Source organism: Ctenopharyngodon idella, chromosome 18, assembly GCF_019924925.1.
Source record: "Ctenopharyngodon idella isolate HZGC_01 chromosome 18, HZGC01, whole genome shotgun sequence".
NCBI classification, from domain to species: Eukaryota; Metazoa; Chordata; class Actinopteri; order Cypriniformes; family Xenocyprididae; genus Ctenopharyngodon; species Ctenopharyngodon idella.
The window spans coordinates 4,382,819-4,394,637 of NC_067237.1; positions in this window are offsets into that span (position 1 = coordinate 4,382,819).

The window sequence follows — 11,819 nt, forward strand, 5'->3', positions numbered from 1 at the left end:
ATATAGAGTGCTGCAGTTTTTGTAGACCAACCCGGAAGTTAGCATCACCCTAGTTCCCTCAACCTTTCCCTTTGGCTTTTGGATCCTTGCAGAAAAGTTTATGATTCTTACAAACTTTGTTCATAATGATAATCTTTACAAATGAACTCAACTTTTATTAATTGTGAAGTCTTAAGCCCGGAACACACCAAGCTGACGTCGACGAACTAGTGGCGACGAAAGCAGACTGCGGGGTTGGTTCACGTTGGCAGCGTCCAGGTCCAAAGTTGCCCTGACACACCAAACCGATGCTTGACACCCGACGGCCAAGTAGCATGTCCGTCCTGCGCCTGCATAAGAAGAAATGCCTTTCCGTACCAGCAAGTGGCAGTAGCTGAACAGCCAATCGGAATGATCAGATGGCCCGACTGACCGATGAGCTCCGACGCCGATTCCGAATCTGCCGAAGAAAAAAAAGCCAACGAGGACCAACTTCAGCCGACGGTGCGGAACACACTGAGAAAACTTAGTCGGCCGACGAACAAAAACTCGCCGAACGTCGGCTTGGTGTGTTCCGGGCTTAAAACAATCATCATAAGTAAAAAGCTAAATGTAAGCTGTAAACGAACTACACCACGGTTGCATGACTTCAATGTACTTCACTACCATTAAGCTTCCTACAACAAGTCTTTATTTAAAAAACATTTCCCTGAAAGTTCAAGTTAGAATAGTTTGCAGAGCGTGATTATAAACACAACGAGGCTATGAAAGTGGACTAGTGAGTAGATGAGTTTATATATTCGGTAACGTTTAATGATGCTTATAACCTGTAGTCTCATCTCGTTAACCTTCTTCAAGACAAGTAAATGTTTTTAAAAATCACAAGGGGATATTACGCATTTTATGTCATAGAATAAAATGTGAAATATCTTGAGCTTGTGGTAACCAGAGACCTTATTTCAGGCATTTAAGCAAAAACCCATTCAAAAAACCCATAGGCTCCATCCGAAATCACATACTTCCCTACTATATAGTAGGCGAAAAACAGTTATCATACTAGTCTTAGCCTCAGACGTCAAGCCTGATGCATATGGCACACTTAACTGGAAACACTTCAAGAGTTTTGAAGTCGTCACCAGGTTGGTTGAATTATACAGGATGTCCGGTAGATGTGTGTGTCGCGTTCTTTAACGGTCCGCCTGGAAACAAATACCATGACGCTAAACCCCATCATGTAAGAAGAACGGCGTCGTGTTAACAAGCACTTTCCAGGATCAACTAAACGCTGGATTTTCAAAAGTATGTGAAGTTCGCGGCTCCATTGTTGCAGTAAACTTGCACAACGCTCTTGAATTAATAATTTATAGATGCACACCAGTCTGCTATTGCAGGGACATCGACTTTACATTTTCACGCCTCTAAACATGATGTGGAACAAAACAAACTGTGAGTGGTTGCTTTACATATCAGTCAAATACTCCTCTTGGGCGGTCCTTGGCCAATGAAAGCTGAGATAGAGTCCCGACCTTCCGCCTTCAGTCTGAAGGTCTGGCTACGCGAGACTACATTCATACTAAACACACTCATACTATATTGTGAAATAATTTTTTATTGATAAGTCAGATGGAGCCATTGACTTCACAACGATGGAATCGGAAGTGATAAAATGTGATTGTTTCTGGGGTTTGGCCTACAAAAATGCATCATCCCTGCAGCAATCTATTCCAAAGTGATTTATAAAACGCAATTATGTCAAGTAAGCAAAACATGCGCAAAGCACTCATTTGGGTTTGTGCCGAATGGCAGAAGGACATGAGTCTAAGTTTATTTGTATAGCGCATTTCCCACACGCCAGTTTCAGTTTCTCTTTGAATAAATTTGTTTAGGCTTGGCGTTTATAATAAATGTTGCTTATGAAATAAACGAATGCCACTTTTATTCATACTTTAATTTAATATTCATACAATCATTCCCGTTCTGTTCTAAATACCGTTAATACACATTTATAGTATATTTGTATGTTTCAGTACCAGTATTTTACAGAATTTCTGAATGTAATAATAAAATGTGACTTATGTGTGTTTTTGTTTTTCTCTCAAAAATGCAATTATGACTTATTTTCCACAAAAATATGGTACACTCTAAATGTACAAAGCTTAGATTAATAAGGATTCAGCCCCGGCCTGCTGGAGTTGTGAATGATTGAACAGTAACAACGAGGAAACAAAACATGTCAGGAAGCCGTTATAGATTTGTTATGAAGGATTTCCATAATCAGCGGAGTAATTATGATTTGACCGGGGGAGATGTCTATATTTCAGGCCGTTCAATGAGCGCTATTGACTGCAGTGAGAGAGTGAAAGAAGAGCTCTGCCATCAATTACTGCAGGAGCTGTCCATGCTGCTGGTGCTGAAATCTGATTGCTTGTGTGTTTATGCAGCTACACTGTGAGCGAGATCCAATATGGCTGATTACTTTCTTTCTGTGTAGGTTTAAATACGAAGAAAATGTTATAAAGCTTGACAAAATAGAGCTCTGCTGTACTGAATGTCAGCATGTCTGTGATTAGACCTTTCAGACACAGGCAGCTTTTATAGCCTATAGGGTTTTAATATACATAACTTATTTCACAAGTTCACACTTAAACATAATCAGATTGAGTAACGAGTTTGCATATTTGGCTTGCTGTCCGAAGGGAGGGCTCCGAGCTCAGAATTTGGCCCAAACCTAGAGTACTCCCCCCTATCTGTGGCTGGGAATGGAACAATCGAGAGTGAGGAGTTGGGGTGATGGAGGGATGCTGGAAACAGTTAAGTTGGTTATATACACCGATCAGGCATAACATTATGACCACTGACAGGTGAAGTGAATAACACTGATTATCTCTTCATTACGGCACCTGTTAGTGGGTGGGATATATTAGGCAGCAAGTGAACATTTTGTCCTCAAAGTTGATGTGTTAGAAGCAGGAAAAATGGGCAAGCGTAAGGATTTGAGCGAGTTTGACAAGGGCCAAATTGTGATGGCTAGACGACTGGATCAGAGCATCTCCAAAATTGCAGCTCTTGTGGGGTGTTCCTGGTCTGCAGTGGTCAGTATCTATAAAAAGTGGTCCAAGGAAGGATCAGTGGTGAACCGGCGACAGGGTCATGGGCGGCCAAGGCTCATTGATGCACATGGGGAGCGAAGGCTGGCCTGTGTGGTCCAATACAACAAATGAAATTGCTCAAGAAGTTAATGCTGGTTCTGATAGAAAGGTGTCAGAATACACAGTGCATCGCAGTTTGTTGCGTATGGGGCTGCAGAGCCGCAGACCAGTCAGGGTGCCCATGCTGACCCCTGTCCACCGCCGAAAGCGCCAACAGTGGGCACGTGAGCATCAGAACTGGACCACGGAGCAATGGAAGAAGGTGTCCTGGTCTGATGAACCATGTTTTCTTTTACATCACATGGATGGTGTGCGTCGCTTACCTGGGGAACACATGGCACCAGGATGCACTATGGGAAGAAGGTAAGCCGGTGGAGACAGTGTGATGCTTTGGGCAATGTTCTGCTGGGAAACCTTGGGTCCTGCCATCCATGTGGATGTTACTTTGACACGTACCACCTACCTAAGCATTGTTGCAGACTTTCCAGTCTTTTCAATCCTTTCACGGAAACGGTATTCCCTGGTGGCCGTGGCTTCTTTCAGCAGGATAATGCACCCTGCCACAAAGCAAAAATGGTTCAGAAATGGTTTGAGGAGCACAATGAGTTTGAGGTGTTGACTTGGCCTCTAAATTCCCAGATCTCAATCCAATCGAGCATCTGTGGGATGTGCTGAACAAAAAAGTCCAATCCATGGAGGACCCTCCTTGCAACTTACAGGACTTAAATGATCTTCTGCTAACATCTTGGTGCCAGATACCACAGCACACCTTCAGGGGTCTAGTGAAGTTTATGCTTTGACGGGTCAGGGCTGTTTTGGCAGCAAAAGGGGATCGGCACAATATTAGGAAGGTGGTCATAATGTTATGCCTGATTGGTGTATATAGGCTTCCACTCATGCTGATTGGATAGATTATCTGAAAGTGCTCCTCCTGAACTTTGTTACTAAAACATCATGTTTCAGACACTACATGACCAGATCACTTTGTTTTTGCTATTACTCCAAGTATAATTAATAAGAAATGTAAATATTTCATGAACATTGGTGTTTGTCACATTACTGTTGTCGCCTTTTCATAAAAGCAGCAAGTCATGATTTCACCATGGTTAAAGCTGTAATACAAGGCCTTAAGTGTGTCTTATATCCTAAGTGCCAATGCATATCGCTGTTTCAGTGGTAAATTAAGACAGAGCACATAAACACACACCACTCTCTCCACTCTCAAGGACTTTGTCTCTTTCACTTGGCCAGGCATGAGTGCAAAACAAAGCTCTTGACTCTTGAAAAGACAGTTCATATTGCCACTGAAGTATAGGACAGGCTCTGGTGCTTCACTGCCAGAATAGGGCCTGTCAAAGTGTCATCACCATCACAAGTGCCTTTAAAAGCTCACAGTATGTCCACACTAGTGGTTTTAGTGGCAGAGTGACACCGCCTGTAATGTGGAAGGCATGTGATGATCACCGAGGGAGATGGCAGAAAAGATGTCGGAGGACGTGTAGGGAATTGTATGTACAAATCTGTGTTAGTCGTAAACAGGAAGCTATTAGTTACAGTTCATTAAACCAAACTCTTTGTCGCCATGGAAATGTCTATTTTGGGTTTATTTATTTCCTTGTATGTGAGAGTGCTGTTAGTAATCTGATTCTGACATCTATAACCATATAAACTGCTGAAGAAATTAAAATAAATCCCTCAAAAATTAACAAAAATGTCTCCAGTTGAATCTGATAAAACTATCTTTTTGGAATATTCTCAAAGGACTTTTCTTTAAGAAAAGTGGTTCACTAAAAGTAAATAATGCATTTTTAGTCTTTCTGTTAAATACACTAGATTCAGAAAGTATTCAGACCCCTTAAATATTTTCAAATTTTGTTTTTTGTTGTTGCAGTCTTTTTACTCCAACATTGAAATTTCAATAAATTTGTATATAATATATATTATATATATTTGTATATATTTTCAATTCAGAATAACAAGAAGTATGTAATTAAAAAAGCAGAAGAACTAGAGGGAAAAAAACCTTGGGAGAAATATAGGTTCAGTCTGGGGGGCCAGTTCTCTTCTGGCCAAATGAATGGACATGTCATGAAGCACCGTATGAATGTTTTGGCCTTTGTTTAAATATGACTTTTGCCAGATATTTTTAGTGCTGTTAAAAAAAAAACAGCAATTATACTTAAGTAATTCTTAATATTACTGTGCCACCACCCATCCTTCTTTCCCTCTCTCATTCTCACACTGAGAGATTCACAGGTTTTGAGCTAAAACACACCTGGCACAAACACAATCACCAGGCTTCATTCAACAAATGATATATCACACACATGCTATTTCTTGCCTTCGCAAACAATGCCAGGAAAAACATGCTTCACTTTTTTGTCTCCATATGTTCTGCCTATATATAGCTGGATGCATACACCTTCTCATATGCCACTTTTTAATCCTCTAAATAATCAGATTAATGGTCAAGAAATATAGATGGTTCAATTTCTGATTTTTAAAGTATGACCAAATTTGTGGTTATACACCAACAAAAGTACCAACTTTACTTTGTTATCCAAAGAGCTACAATATTTCAGCCATGCCAAAGACTGGAATTTATAAGATCTTCTTATAATTCTAGTAGTATCACACATTGTTCCAGATAAATATGTATAAATATGCACAAGTGATGATAATGACTCAAAACATATTTGCAAATTTACAAAGAAACAGCTAGGAAGAATGATTATTTTGCAATGGCCACGTCAAAGTCCAGATCTCATTCTAGCCAAATCGAATCTCAACCCATAGAGTATACATCACATTTACACTGTGCATGAGCACAGACAGAACACTAATGACAATAAATCAGTAAGAATAACTGCTGAGAAAAAAATAATCTTTGCTAACATAAAATAGCTTGGCACTGTTACTCTAAACCAGAGATGGGTAACTTCGGTCCTGGAGGGACACTATGCTGCAGAGTTCAGCTCCAACCCTAATCAAACACACGTGAACAAGCTAATCAATATCTTCAGAATTACTAGAAAGCTACAGGCACGTGAGTTTTTATCAGGGTCGCAGCTAAACTCTTGCCCATCCCTGCTTTAATCCATAAAAGAAAAGCATTCCTAAAAAAGAACAGTGGCAATTCACAGACAACAACATAACCTACTTTTATAAACTTAAAATTGCCTTGCTACATTTATTTTGGTGAGTAAAAACTATTGCATACATTAGTGGCCAAAGTGATGTCCAGCCTTTTGTAAGCATATTCTCCTTGTGCTCTTGCGTGTTTTTGTTTTGTCTGTATTGTTAATAAATGTTACTGCTGTGCATAGATCCTGCCTCTACTCTCTTTGCTGCAACTAGCGTACGTGACAGCACAACTATGCAATATGCTTACAAAAGAGTCCAGGGAACACAAACCACACTGAACACTACATTTACCCCCCCACACCTTCACGAAGGCAGCTCCTGATGCCTAAATGAAACAACAAATAAGAAGGGAGGGTGGGGGTCTTGGTGGAGGGAGTGGCGGAACTGGAGGCAGAAGTGACCATGGGGGAGCCAGCAGCGGATAAGAGATTAGAGCAACTTAGAAGAATACCAGGAGAGTGGTGACCACCGGCGGAACCGATGGAGGGAGGAGCCAGTAACAGACTGAGGTGGAGCTGGGAGAGGAAGAGACCAAGGTGGAGCTGAGGAGACGAAGACCCAGGGTGACACCGTAAGTCTGGAGTGCCAAGGAGGAGACATGGGGGCTCGGCAGACCAGGGCGGAGTTGGTGGGAGTAAGGACAATAGCGGACCTGGAAAAAAAGGAGGTGCCCAGCGGAGCCAGAGGGGTGGAAGGTTGAAGCACAGCCGGAGAGCCAGACGAAGGAACCCAGCAGAGCCTGAGGGATGATGGACCACAGTGGAGATGGGATGTGTGGGCCTAGGTGGAGTGCAGGGCACGGAGGCCCGAGGTGAAGCCATGGGGTCGACACACCAGGGTGGAGTGGAAACCTGGAAGCCCAAGGTGGATCCGAGCAACTAGACGGAGCCACTTAAGGAGGAGCAGAGGGGCTGAAGGGAGCCAGCGGAGGAGGGGCTGAGGAACTGAATGGTGTTCCTCATGGACAATGGCGGACCTGGAAGGAAGGAGGATCCCAGCGGAGCCAGAGGGATGGACGGTTGAAGCACAGCCGGAGAGCCGGACGAAGGAACCCAGCAGAGCCTGAGGAATAATGGACCACAGTGGAGATGGGATGGGTTGGAGGGCCTAGGTGGAGTGCAGGGCATTCTCACACTGAGAAACCTGGAAGCCCAAGGTGGATCCGAGCAGCCAGATGGAGCCAGCAGAGGAGGGACAGAGGGGCTGAAGGGAGCCAGCAGAGGAGGGACAGAGGAACTGAATGGTGTTGTCAGAAGAGAAAGGAGTGGGAGGCTGGATGGGACCAGCGGCTACAAAGGAGACTTGAGGCTGGGCGGGGCCAGTGGGGACTGGAGAGTTTGGAAGCGGATATTTTCCAAATCAAACATTTTCGTGGGGACCGAGGTCAACAAACACACCTCAGCTGCGGGAGTATGGGCGGGGCTCTACTACATTTAATCAAATTCCACTAACATGCCCTCTGGGACAGACGTTGATGCTGACTCTCACATCTGCTCAGACTCTGTGATAAGTTTGGGCTCTGGGACGAAGATGGTTTCTGGAGTTTACTCTGGCTTTGTGGTGGGCACGAGCTCTGAGTCAGCGGTGAGCTATGGCTGATGCTCAGCAGGGCTCTGGGTCTGTGAGGTCCACTGGAGGATTGGGGTGGTCACGGAAGAAATGAGCACAGTGTGTGTAGCAGGCATCCTCCTGGACCTCCTCCATTGTTGGGAGGATCCAGTTAGCCACAATTTTTTGGCCAGGATGTCATAAAAAAATTATGTGCAAAAACAACAGAGAACCAACAAAATATTAATAATTGATTATGTTGTAGTCAATATATGCTTTTTCCTGCAAGCTTTTTGTTTATTTATACGTTTTTTTTTTTTTTTTTGGCATAGTAAAAAAAAAAAACCTGTAGCTGTAGTTTGCCTAATTTTGTCAGATAAATACTTTAAGGAAGTTCAGTGTTTTGTTCTTCCCTCATATTTAAAATATTTAAAAAATACAATATATTTTGTTGGTTTAAATCAAACTTGAAGGGTCTTTAAATATCCCCTCCGGACATCACTTTTAGCCACTTCTGAAAAGGTTTTTAATTTCTGAGAATTCATTTTATTTTTTGTGGCATAAAAAAAAAATAAAAAATCTGAGTGATACAACTGTCCTGATACCATAATGAAGAAAAAAGTACTTAATAAGTTATTAGACTGTTTAGTAAAAAAAAAGAAAATAATTTTGCGAAAACCATCATGCTGCTTTGTTATCAGAGTTATGTTTGTGAGAAATTTGGTATTTATTAAATATGGATGGCTAAATAGTTAAACATTCCACTAGTTTATCTAATTTCGTCAGTGTTTGTCTGGAGAATGGAAGGCTTCACAATCGTTTAAATGAGCACTCTTTGTCACAGAGTAAAGTAGGCCTGCAATTTGCAGCAGATTTTATGCACAATATTGTGTGAAAAATTCCTTAAAATTCTCTGACAAAAATGACCTGACATGGACACAAAACAAAATAATTGGGGGCTTTTCTAAAAACATTCAGGGTTAAGATAGTTCATTACATGTTAAAAAATCTTCTGACTTTGTGAAAAGAAACACATTCTATCTTAAAGAAAGTGTACTTTTTCTATTTTGTGACTGGAGATGTTTAATTACACAATTTAAAGAGCAGATTCTGGTCATCAGAACTAGTTCATTCAATATTTTAGGGGGCATAAGGTCAAAAACTCTGGATGATACAACTGTTCTGAAATCATAATGAAGAGACAAGCTTCATTAAAGGAATGAGATTTTTTTTTTTAAGAAAAGTAGTTTACCATAATCTTTTATTTGTGATTTTTTAGGGGGAAAAAACGGTTTTGGTAAAATATTAATAAAAATGCTACATAATATTCACATGGTGCAACCAATGTGCAGAAAAACAACAACAACAAAACAGGAAATTATTTCATACACTGTGTGTCAAGTCAAGTCAGTCAAGTCACCTTTATTTATATAGCGCTTTTTACAATGTAGATTGTGTCAAAGCAGCTTTACATTGATAACTGGTACATTGTTTGACTGCACAGCAGCTCTTAAAGAATAGTGTCAATGCAGGCAGATCAAAAGCACTGTTGAATATCAAAATGTCAAGTCAAGTGTCCCCAACTAAGCAAGCCAGAGGCGACAGCGGCAAGGAACCCAAACTCCATCAGGTGACATCAGGTGGCAGACAAGTGGCAAATTGGTGTTAAAATGGAGAAAAAAACCTTGGGAGAAACCAGGCTTAGTCGGGGTGCCAGTTCTCCTCTGGCCAACAGTGCTTTGTTACAATTCAGGTTGCTATCATAAGTCCAATAGGATCGCAACATTAAAAGTATTTATTTCAGTTCCATCCAATTGAGGATCGTATTCATCACGCCGGTATGGACGGTTGTTGAGGAACTGTGTCGTGGCTGTCGTGTCGATGAGGCCTTCACAGGGGATGATCTAGTTGACTCAATCTCTGCTGATACTTCAGGGCTGCGTTGTGGTCGTGTCAAGGTGCAGGTCCTTGGTCTCACCTGGATACGGCCCGGATCCGGTTGACTACGGTGAACCTCGGGATAAACAGAAAGACTAATATTAGCGTAGATGCCATTCTTCTTCTGATGTAACGAGTACATCAGGTGTTATAGGAAGTGTTCCCGGTTCCGGCTGACCTAATTTATGCAGCCTAATAATCCTTTAACGGATTTGGAAATATAAATTGGTAATGTGTTATGTGTATGCCAGGTTAAAGAGATGCGTTTTTAGTCTAGATTTAAACTGACAGAGTGTGTCTGCTTCCCGAACAATGCTAGGAAGATTGTTCCAGAGTTTAGGTGCCAAATAGGAGAAGGATCTACCACCTGCAGTTGATTTTGATATTCTAGGTATTATCAGCTGGCCTGAATTCTGAGATCGCAATAGACGTGAAGGACTATAATGAATTAGGAGCTCGCTCAGGTACTGGGGAGCTAAACCATTTAGTGCTTTGTAAGTAATTAGCAAGATTTTAAAATCTATACGATGTTTAACAGGAAGCCAATGCAGTGTTGACAGAACTGGGCTAATATGGTCATACTTCCTGGTTCTAGTAAGAACTCTAGCTGCTGCATTTTGTACGAGCTGTAGTTTATTTATCAGGCGAGCAGAACAACCACCCAGTAGAGCGTTACAGTAATCTAGCCTTGAGGTCATGAACGCATGAACTAACTGTTCTGCATTTTTCATTGAGAGCATATGTCGTAGTTTAGATATATTTTTAAGATGGAAGAATGCGGTTTTACAGATGCTAGTAACATGGCCTTCAAATGAAAGATTGGTATCAAAGAGCACACCTAGGTTCCTAACTGACGACGAAGACTTAACAGAGCAGCCATCAAGTGTTAGACAATATTCTAGGTTATTACGTGAAGAAGTTTTTGGTCCAAAAATTAGAATCTCTGTTTTTTCTGAATTTAGTAGTAGGAAATTACTGGTCATCCAATTTTTTATATCAGCTATGCACTCCGTTAATTTTGTGAATTGGTAAGTTTCGTCAGGGCGCGAAGAAATATAGAGCTGAGTATCATCAGCGTAACAGTGAAAACTAACGCCATGCTTCCTAATGATATCTCCCAAGGGTAGCATGTACAGAGTGAACAGTAACGGTCCTAGTACTGAGCCTTGTGGTACTCCATATTGAACTTGTGATCGATATGACATGTCTTCGTTTTCTACTACAAACTGATAACGGTCAGATAAGTATGATTTGAACCATGACAATGCAATTCCACTAATGCCAACATAATTTTCGAGTCTATTTAAAAGAATATTGTGATCAATAGTGTCAAATGCTGCACTAAGATCCAGTAACACTAATAGAGAGATACAACCACGATCTGATGATAAGAGCAAATCATTAGTAACTCTAATGAGAGCAGTCTCAGTACTATGGTACGGTCTAAATCCTGACTGGAAATCCTCACAGATACCATTTCTTTCTAAAAAGGAACATAGTTGTGATGATACTACCTTTTCTAGTATTTTTGACAGAAAAGTGAGATTTGAGATCGGCCTGTAATTGACTAATTCTCTAGGATCAAGTTGTGGTTTTTTAATAAGAGGTTTAATAATAGCCAGCTTAAAAGTTTTTGGTACGTATCCTAATGATAAAGATGAATTGACGATATTGAGAAGAGGGTCTATGACCTCTGGAAGCATTTCTTTCAATAGCTTAGTCGGTATAGGGTCTAACATACATGTTGTTGATTTTGATGATTTAACAAGTTTAGACAATTCTTCCTCTCCTAAAGCAGTAAATGAATTGAATTTTTCCTCAGGGACACTACAATGCACTATCTGACACGATACTGTAGTAGACGGTTGCATGGTTATTATTTTTTCTCTAATATTATCAATCTTGCAAGTAAAGAAGTTCATAAAGTCATTACTGCTGTGCTCTTTGGAAACATCAGAAGTTGAAGCTTTATTTCTTGTTAATTTAGCCACTGTATCAAATAAATACCTAGGGTTGTGTTTATTTTCTTCTAAGAGTTTTGAAAAATAGGCAGATCTAGCA